This window comes from Phyllostomus hastatus, unplaced genomic scaffold (genome assembly GCF_019186645.2).
Source record: "Phyllostomus hastatus isolate PE091 unplaced genomic scaffold, TTU_PhHast_1.1 phas_contig_1, whole genome shotgun sequence".
In the NCBI taxonomy this organism is placed as follows: domain Eukaryota; kingdom Metazoa; phylum Chordata; class Mammalia; order Chiroptera; family Phyllostomidae; genus Phyllostomus; species Phyllostomus hastatus.
In genome coordinates, this window is record NW_025333498.1 from 37,889,769 (window position 1) to 37,901,148 (window position 11,380).

Here is an 11,380-nt window from a genome sequence, read left to right on the forward strand (position 1 = left end):
AAACCATGTTTGCAACTCCTTGGGTGTTTATAATGATTTCAAAACTAAAAGCTTTCTAAAATGCACAAAAGAAAAAATAAAATCAATATATAATTTCTATCAAAAATATTTTCTACCCCCAGAAGACCTACACTAAAAGAAATACAAAGAAAGATCTTTCAAGTAGAAGAAAAATTGTTTCATTGGAGATGTGGAATTTTAGGAAACAACTAACAGTGCAAACTGTAAATGTGTGAAGAAATCCAAGTTACCATGATATCGAGTTTATAATACAATAAAAATAACACGTTAGACTTAAAATGTATATAGAATGTAAATGCGCATCAAGAATTGCATATAAGGTACTTAATTACAGATAATGCTAACAAAAACTAAAAGTTCATATTATAATCTCTAATTCAACCACCAATGAATGATAAAATGTGTGTGTGTGTGTGTGTGTGTGTGTGTGTTAACAAGCCAGTAGAGTGAAGGAAATAGGAAAATAAAAGGAAATACTACATTGACCCAAAAGATGACTAGAAAGGGGAGACCAGGGATGAATATTAGGTGGGACAAAGAGAAACTCAAATATACCAACAAACACATTAAGCGTAAACAGGCCAAATAATCTCACTAAAAAAATAAAACTGTAAGAATAAATTAAAAAGAACTATGTGTTGCTTAGAAGAGAGACATTTACTATAAGGAGACAAGTTGAAAGCAAAAAGGATGGAAATAGTAAAACCATGTAATATGTTCCCTCTCACAAAATAAGAAAACATAAAATAGCTATTCTAAAATCACAGAAAAAGAGTTTAAAGAAAGATGATAAGGAGAGGCATTTTATGATGATGAAAGTACCAGCCATACCAGAAGATGTAATAATAATGTGTATGCACTAACAGCCTAACATCAAAATATATTAAGTAGAATTGATAAAAGAACTTGACAAATACATAAGTATAGTTGGAGATTTTAGGTAACCATTCCTCACAAATTGACAAAACAGACTAAAATAAGTCAGGAAGTATATAAAATATTTGAATAACACTACTAAGAAACCTGATCTAATTGGCATATGTATAATACTGCACACATTTAAGAATCTGCATTTCAGTGCCCACAACGTTTACAACAATTGTAAATTTTTGCTTACAGACCATGCCGCTACTCTTAGCAGATTGCACAGACTTGAAATCATAGGGAGAATGTTCTCTTACCACAGTGGAATTAAAGCTAAAATCAATGAAAACTTTTTAAAAAGATAACTAAAATATGGCTAAATGTTTGGAAACTGAGCAATACATTTGAAAAGAACCCATGGGTCAAAGAAAAAAATTGCAGTGGAAATTAGAAAATGTTTTGAAATAAAAATAACTAAAATATGGCATATCAAAATTTGCAGGATACAACAAAAACTTGTGCTTGAAGAAAAAATGATAGCTTTATATCTACATGTTAGAAAAAATCCAGGACTAAAGATCCTTTTACATTTTTCAAGAAGTTAGAAAAGGCAGAGAAAATGTTATCCTCCTCTTTTTTATTGTAAATGTTTCGAATCCTTGTTTTCAAACCAGAGCTCTCTAAAGGCATGTGTTCTTTGAAGAGACATAAACGTTGTTTGAGGTTACAATGAGGGGTGCTTCTTGGAGGAATCCACCATTAGTCAATTTAGAGGATTTAATCAGAATCCTCCATTTGTGTTTTAAATGTTGCTGCTGTATCGGGAACCAGTTAACAACCTCTATATCTTAAAGGAGCTTTAATGTAGATATATTTTTGTAGCTTGAAATACTACTGTAAGTGTGTTTTCAAAGCTCTTAGAAATCTTATCATTAAAAAGAGCAATATAAATGCAAGCATTTGGTTTTTCAAACCATTTACATTGTTCAGAATAAGAGAGAAGAGAAAACTGAAATGTGAACTGAACCACAAAATTGGAGTGTTTACTTTCCTCTTTACATTTTTAAAACAAGCCAGACTCAGAAGAATAACAGATAAGGGTGGCTGAAGAATTGGTTTCCATGAATAGCAGTTCTAAAAATAAGCTAACTGCCTGAAGAGAGACATAGGAAGCTTTTAAATAAAATAAGCAACCAATATTCCTCAGATAAACTTGATAATAATGAGAAGGTAGGTATCAAATTTGATCCAAATTCTGATGAGTACCTTTCTTATTGTTCACTCACCAATCCACTTTCAAACACCCATTAATCCAAAAGACCTTCACCAGCTCTTTTCCAGGCACCATGCTAAATGCAGGCAATGCAATGGTGAGCATCGGTGCCTCCAGTCCAGGAGGAGAGGGTGACATTAGAATAGTCACACACATAAACCAGTGCACACAAACTGGGATTCAGTCTTATGAGCAAGAGGCACAGGGTGTTTTAGGAATATGCAATGGTCGGGAGTCAGGGAAATCTTCCCCTAGAAAGTATCATGTAAGCTGTAGAATGTAAGATAAAAATTGGTTAATTAGGTCAAAGACAGAGGTGGAGGGAAAGAGCTTTCTGGGCAGAGTAAATAACACAAAGCAAAGGTTCCTGGCGGGTGGGAGGGATCACTGGGGAACTGAATCAAGGCCAAGGTGGCTGAGCAAACAGCATGGGAGGAGAGTATGAAAGGGGGAGAACTGAAGACAGTGTAGAGTAGGTGGGATGAAGCTGTGGAGATGGGCAGGAACTGGATCAGAAGATCCTCATAGACCAGGATAAAGTCTTTGTCTTTCTCCTAATAGCTAAGGGAAACTGGGAAAGGCTTTCCGCAGGGAGGTGACACAGTTCTCCTATTGTAAGTACCTCACACTGGATCCCAGGAGACCAGGTAAGATCTCATTGCATCAGTGTAAGCAAGAAAATTGTAACTTAGAACAATGTTGGGAGGACATGGCCTCTCCCTGGCAGCCAAAGTCCTACCCAGGCTGAGCCCACCTCCCTTTCCCAAATCCACCTTCAACAATTCCCACCCCTGCCCGGCCAATATACTCACTGTCATGTACACAAATCTCTCTTATTCTTTTTCCATTTTTGTTCATGTTGCTCCTTGCTCCAAGAAGGCCATCTTCAGCTTTCACCTATTGCAACCATCTTACACACTCAAAGTCAGATTGCACTTCCCACTTCTTTAGAACATTCCCACCCACAGCCATAGGATTTTCTCTGCATTAAATGCATGCTAGTTCTTTCTTTTCCTCTCCCTGATGAAATTATAAGCTTCTAAGGAAGGAAATGTGGCTTATATTTCTCTGGACTCCTCCATAACACCAAGCAAAAAACATCCTTTGCGCCTACTTGAATTGTACTACAATGAAAAATCACCACAGGTATATGGATAATAATTTGGAGAAATGCTGTCTTCTGAATTTTACTTAAGACAAAAAAATGGCATTGTATGAATATAAAGGGTATTACAGAAAAATGTTTTTTAATAGGTAAAAATCCAAGGCACTTGGAGTGAGCAGCCTTAACATGTGGATTACTCCAGAAGCTTGCCTTTTAGAGATAAACATGTCCTTTCTGACTTCTATACAATCCTGCCCATGGCAATTCACAGCAGGGGCACCCAAGAACTTGGCCCTCAGTGAGGCTTCCATTAAAGCTTCTTCCAGGGCGGGAGGAAGGCGGGCCTTATCACACCCATACCCCACACGGTAAATTCCCTGCATCACTATTGCAGCTGTACTCCTGGTTTGGCCAGCTCACAAGACACTGACAGCTGAGTAAGAGAAGGTCAGAAAGATGGGTCTTATTAGGACCCCAGTTGCCAAAAATTCAACTCTGTATTCACTCTGTATATTAGTCCCACAAACCTTCAATAAAGCAACAACACAGACATTCCACATAAAAGTTCTTTCAACTTGTTATTTCTGCTAATCCTCACATCCCTAGGAAGTAACTTGTTATAAATAACAACCCTGAGGCTCAGAGAGTAGAGATAACTGACCTCACTCAAAATCTCAGAAACAGTAATGATGGACTAAGACTCTGAACTACTGAATTAGAACCTTAATCTCAATGTTAGAACTCCCCAAACACTAGCGGTGCGTGGATTAGACACACTCTGGAGGCATTTGGGTAGGGCCTCTGTTGTTCAGAGTTCCTCTGATGTGTTCAGACCATGACTTTGCTCACAATTATTAACACTCTTCTCTTTCTTATCAGAGTCACCAGCCAAGCCAGGGTCACCTCTTGTTCCTCAGTTGTCTCTGAAACTTCCACAGCTGCCCAGTGCTCCCCACTAAATGGAAACTCTCCAGAGTGGAATTAATACCTTCAGTGATGTTAGGGAGGCCAGAGAGCATTGGATTTCAGAGTTTAGTTTCTGACCTCAGAGAACTAGAGTTGAATTCCTCTTTCTCCACCTGACAAATGTGTGATCTTCAGCAACTTTACCCTCTGTACTTCTGATTTTGAGTAGTACCTAACTCATAGCTGTTTTCTGATTATTAAATTAGATACAACATGTAAAAGGCTTTTACCCAATTCCTGGCACAGAATAAAAAGCACAAAACTATTGCTCCCACTCCTATTTGTGCTATTCACCCCGTCTGCTTTAAACAAGCTGGACAATTGCTGGTTATTTATTTTGCCTTGTGCTTGTCATCTGTCTCTGGTGGAGTTTCTAAGAAGCAAAATCTGTCACAAGGACTTTAGTGCAAGTATGCAAGTACAGTCATGCCACATAATGTTTCTGTCTACAATGGACAACATATATGACATGATCACTATAGTCTTTTATACCACATTTTTACTGTACCTTTCTATGTTTAGTACACAAATACCATTGTCTTACAATTCCCCACAGCACTCAGTGCAGTAACATGCTATACATTTGCAGCCTAGGAGCAATAGGCTAGACCATATAGACTAGGTGTACAGTAGGCTGTACCATCCAGTCTGGGTAAGTGCACTCTGTGATGTGGACAATGATGAAATCACCTAGTGAAGCATTCCTCAGAATGTATCCTTGTCATTATGTAGCACATTAAGCACCCATTGGGGAAGTGGAGAAGTGAGGCAGGAAATGGAAGAAATCCAAAGTAGGGTAACTTAGTGAGCACCAACCACTCTGGAGAACTGAGAACTGGTCCTGCTGGATATCTCCAGGAAATGGTAGAGAATACCCCTTGGACTCGTCACATTGTTTATCGCTGATTGGAGCTGCTCCCAAGGGCATCAACTCCCTGGTCCCCCAGGTTGCTCTACATGTTCACCGATCAGGTCCCATGGCCAAAGAAAACTCGTAGGAGAGTTGCATACCAGGCAGTAAGAAGCTGCCAGTGTACACTGGAAAGGTATGTACCCAGAGCACTTTGTAGGAACACCTTCATCATCTGCCACACCCATTCTCATGCTTTCAATATTGTACTTATTTCATTTTGTAATTCCCTTCTTCCCATTTTCACTTTTTAAAAAGCCAACTCAGATATTCTCTCCTTCCACAAAAACTTTCCTAATTGTTCCAGCATAAGGTGGTCTTTTCAGATTATTTTTTTGCATCATACATTATAGTCTGCTTTGGATTATGTTTATTTACATGTAGGTTTCAATAATTGACTCAAGCTTCATAGTGCCCTGTCCCTTCCCCCAACCCCCACAGGGCCTAACATAGTACTTTGCCCATAGTAAGTGCTCAATAAATATTTGTGGGATTAAATTGTGTTGCATATTGACAATGATTAAGCATGAAATGTGCTCACCTTCTCAACTATGCAAGTGGCATACTTCAGCCTCTTGGGAGATGTTTGCTGGAACAACTCTGCTCCTTCTTTAACAATTTTTTATCTTACATCACACTTAAATGTTTTGGAGTTCCAAAAGGCAAATATATCTTCATGTAATTTAAATGACAATCAGTAGGCTATTTTTTCCTTATTAATATACAGAAAGCTGATGGTCACAGCAGGTAACTGATGAGGCTAATTTGTCAATGTCCTGATAATTCTCTGCCTTATTGCTCCCAGTCCGGGAGGCTGCATAATCACAGAAACACCAAACTATTTGATCATGACCAGAATAGATTATCAATTGTCCTCAAGGGAGCTGGGTATTGGCACTGGATGAAGTTAACATGGTACCTCAAGGAAGCCCCTCAGGAAGAAAGGAAAGTGGAGACTTCCAAATATTATAGAAAAGAACTACAGGAAGTTTCTGAAAGATGAAACCCTAGGAGTACTTGGTGTAACAAAAAGAAAATTGACATGATTAGTCATCATACTTTGTTAATTGGGACTCCAGTCAAAGGCATTCAGTCCTAAAGGATGACTCAGCTGTGTTATGCCTTCGGCTTCCATGCTTCTCAATAGTTTTCTAAAAGTCTGAATTATCTGTTACCAAGTGTTAACAAAAATATTCTCCAAACAAAAGAGAGATCATTGTTTCCATTGTTGTGTAGGGAAATAAACAGGCAGCAAGGCCTTAGCAGTGATTAAAAGACACAATATATTTGACAAGGACTTTATCTTTGGTATTTTTTTAATTCATTTTTCAATTAGAGCTTACATTCAGTATTACTCTGTATTAGTTTCAAATGTACAGCAAAGTGACTAGACAGTCATGTACTTTACAGAGTAGTTCCCCTTGCTGCTGAAAGTACTCTCCTGGCCCTATACCTACCTATTCATCCCTATACTAGTGACTATATTCCCTGTGCTGTAATCTACATCTCTGTGGCTATTCTGCAGCTACCAATTTGTATTGCTTAATCCCTTCACCCAGACCCCCAATCCCTGTCTCCTCCAATAGCTATCAGTCTGTTCTCTGTATCTACAAGTCTGTTTCCATTTTGTTTATTTTGTTCATTAGATTCCACATATAAATGAAACCATATAATACATGTCATTCTCTGACTGGCTTATTTTATTCTGCATAATACCTTCTAGGTATTCCACACTGTTAAAATGAAGTAAGATTTCCTTCTTTTTTACAGCCATGTAGTATTCCATTGTGTAAATATACCACAGTTTTTTTATCTACTCATCTACTGATGGGCACTTGGGCTGCTTCCAAACCTTGGCTATTGTAAATAACACTGCAATGAACATAAGGGTGTATATATTCTTTCAAATTAGTGTTTCGGGCTTATCTTCAGATAAATTTCTAGAAGTAGAATCACTGGGTCATAAGGCAGTTCCCTCTTTAATTTTTTGAGGAACCTCCACACTGTTTCTCATAGTATTTGCAACAGTCTGCATTTCTATCAACAATACACAAGGGTTCCCCCTTCTCCACATCCTCATCAACACTCATTGTTTGTTGATTTATTGGTGATAACCAATCTGACAGGTATAAGGTAATATCTCATTGTGGTTTTAATTTGCATTTCTCTGAAGATTGGTAATGTTGAGCAACTTTTAAAATATCTATTGGTCATCTGTATGTCTTCCTTGACAAAGTGTATATTCAGATCTTCTGACCACTTTTTAATTGTTTGTTTCTTTTTCTGGTGTTAACTTGTCTGAGTTCTTTATAAACTTTGGATATGTGTCACTGGCAAATATCTTCTCCCATTTAGTAGGTCATCTTTTCATTTTATTGATAGTTTCCTTTGCTGTGCAAAAAGGTTTTAATTTGAAGTAGCCTCATTTGTTTATTTTTTTTCTTTCCCTTGCTTAAGGAGATACATCAGAAAAAAATATTGCTGCAAGAAATTTCCAAACTTTTATTGCCTATGTTTTATTCTAGGAGCTTTAATATTTTGAGTCTTACATTTTACGTCTTTAATCCATTTTCAGTTTGTAAATGGTGTAAGAAAGTGATCTAGTTCTATTTTTTTTGCATGTATTTGTCCAATTTTCCCAACACCATTTATTGAATAGATTGTCTTTACCCCATTGTATGTTCTTGCACCTTTTGGCAAATATTAAATGATCACATAGGCATGGATTTATTTCTGGGCTCTCTATCCTGTTCCATTGATCTATATGTCTGTTTTTATGCCAGTACCATGCTGTTTTGATTACTGCAGACTCATAGTATAGTTTGATATTAGGTAGGTAATACCTCCAGCTTTGCCCTTTTTCAAGATTGCTGAGGCTTTTTGGGGTCTTTTGTGGTTCCATATAAATTTTTGGATTATTATTTTTCTAGTTTTGTGAAATGCTCCAGATAATAACTTTTCATAAATAAAAATGCTGCACATATGTTGAAAGTTTATCCTTTATTTTGACAGCACATTTAGATAAATAACTTTTACACAAGTAATTCTACTTGGTAGGTTGAATATTCCCAAATTTTGGCATATATACCTACCTTGCTCCAAGCCATTGCCTTCCCTATTTGATTTTTTGGAGTCAATAATGCTTTTAATCTAAAAGCCAGGAGAAACCTCACTACTGATTTATGACATTTTGCTAACTGATTCATGACATCTGGGGAAGAAGGGAGTAGAAGAAAAGCAAAGGGGCAAAGGGATGTGGGTGTTTGGTGCTGGTGGGTTGTTCTAACATCAGAGATTTTTGAGTGTGATTTAGTGTTGAATTCTACTTTTTCTCTTCTGAAGTTCACTCATGAGTTTTTTGTAGACCCAATCTATGGGAATCTCCCACACGTTCTTCTTTTGTTAAAGATGAACACATCTCTACTCTTCTGTCTCAGCCTCTAAGAATCCAGCAGTACTATCAGCTTCTCTCTGCCAAAGTCCATTCATTCATTCTTCCAGATGGTCCTCTTAGTTAAGACTTCTTTCAAAAGAAGGTCAGAAAAAACTTCCACTTTCTCTGATTCAACTAATTCTTTAAGTGCAATTATTCCTAAGCAGTAGTCACCTCCACTGCCACAGGCCACTTAAGCTGCCCTCTTACTTTACATGTTTCTCACACAGAAAGCCAATCCAAGTCCACTGTATCTCCCCCAAAACGCATTAAGCTCTCCTAATGATTCACTTTGACCAAAGGCTTACAAATGACTATTACTTACCCAGAGAACTTTGGCTTCACCAAACTTTGATCAGGTTTCTTTCCCCCGTACAGGCCCCTAAAATCTGGCTTGAGCCCAAATCTGAGCAAGTACTAAAGCACTAAGGAGCAAAACATCTTTTTTAACAGCTTATTGTGAGAACAGCTATGGCTGATCATCCCATTAGAGACACATTTTCTCTTAAGCTTCCCAGATGATGCTGTTTGCTCACATCACTTTGCCTGCTCCCCACAGAGTTTCTCTTACTGCATTTTACTTCTTCCTATAAAAGAAAACCCTTTTAAAAAATTAATTTTGAGAACCTTGTAGATTCTAAGGTCAGAATGTTCCCCCTATTGAAGTAGTTTCTAAATAAAGTCTCTCCTTACTTAAGTCTGAATTTGTTTTTATTTGGCATCTTTAAATCTCTGTTAAATGGAAGTGAAGAAAGAAGTGCTCTATGGGTACTTCCTCCTTTTAGAGGAAGGAGAAGGACCCAAAAATTCACCAAAAGTGCACTCTAAATGCTTCTCTGAAAAACCTTTCAGTTTATGCCCTCAATATGGATGAAAGGTTAGTTTTTTTATTAATTAATTTTTTATTGTTGTTCAACTACAGTTGTCTCCATCTACCCCCACCCCAGCCATTCCCACCCCCCACCATCTATCCTATCCCCCTTTGGTGTTTTCCATGGGTCCTTTATATATGTTCCTGAAAAACCCTCCCCCTTCCCTGCTTTATCCCCTCCCACCTCCTCTCTGTTTACTATCAATTGTTCTTAATCTCACTGTCTCTGGTTATATTTTGCTTGCTTGTTTGTTTTGTTGATTAAGTTCTACTTATAGGTGAGATCATATGGTTTTTGTCTTTCACTGCCTGGCTTATTTCATGTAACATAATGCTCTCCAATTCCATCCATGCTGTCGCAAAGGGTAGGAGCTCCTTCTTTCTTTCTGCTGCATAGTATTCCATTCTGTAAATGTACCACAGTTTTTTGATCCATTCATTTACTGAGGGGCACTTAGGTTACTTTCGGCACTTGGCTATTATAAATTGTGCTTCTATGAACATTGGGGTGCATAGGTTCTTTTGAATTGGTGTTTCAGGGTTCTTAGCATATAATCCCAGCAGTGGAATTGTTAGGTCAGAAGACAGTCCCATTTTTAGTTTTCTGAGAAAATTCCATACTTTTTTCTCCAGTGTATGCACCAGTTTGCATTCTCACCAACAGTGCGTTAGGGTTCCCTTTTCTCCACATCCTCTCCAACACTTGTTGTTTGTTTAATTCTATGTGATGGCCATTCTCATTGGTGTGAATGATATATCATTGTGGTTTTAATTTGTATCTCTCTGATGGCTAGTGATGCTGAGCATCTTTTCATACATCTCTGGGCCCTTTGTATGTCCTCCTTGGAGAAGTGTCTGTTTAAGTCCTTTGCCCATTTTTAAATTGGGTTGTTTGTCTTCCTGGAGTGGAGTCATGTGAGTTCTTTATATATTATGGAGATCAAACTGTTCTCCAAAGTATCATGGACAAATATGTTTTCCCATACTGTTGGTTCTCTTTTCATTTTAATGCTGTTTTCTTTAGCCATGCAGAAGCTTTTTATTTTGGTGAGATCCCATTTGTTTATTCTTTCCTTTATGTCCCTTGCTCTGAAGGACATATTGGTAAAAATATTGCTGCATAGAATACCTGAGATTTTCCCACCTGCATTCTCCTCTAGGACTTTTATTGTGTCACTACTTATATTTAAGTCTTTTATCCACCTTGAATTTATTTTTGTGTGTGGTGTGAGTTGGTGATCACATTTCATTTTTTCATATGTAGCTGTCCAGATCTCCCTACACCATTTATTGAAGAGGCTATCTTTGCTCTATTTTATGCTCATTCCCTGTTTGTCAAATATTAATTGACCATATAGACTTGGGTTTATTTCTGGGTCTCTATTCTGTTCCATTGGTCTAGGGGTCTATTCTTATGCTTATACTAGGTGTTTTTTATTACAGTGGCCTTGTAATACAGCTTGATATCAGGCATTGTGATCCTTCTTGTTTTGTTCTTCTTTCTCAAAATTGCTGCGGCTGTTGGGGGTCATTTATGATTCCATATAAATTTTTGAAATGTTTATTCTATATCTGTGAAATATGCCATTGGTACTTTAATAGGAATTGTGTTGAATCTATAAATTGCTTTGGGTAGTATAGCCATTTTGATGATGTTAATTCTTCTAATCCATGAACATGGTGCCTGCTTCCATTTATTTGTGTCTTCCTTAATTTCTTTCTTTAGCATTGTGTAGTTTTCTGAGTACAGGTCTTTTACCTCCTTTGTTAGGTTTATTCCTAGGCACATTATTTTTCTTGTTGCTTTATCAAGTGAGATTTTTTTTTATTTCTGTTTCCAATATTTCATTATTGGTATACAAAAATGCCTTTGTGTTGATTTTATATATAGCTATTTTTAAAATGTCTTTGAATATTGACTTTGTATTGACTTCACT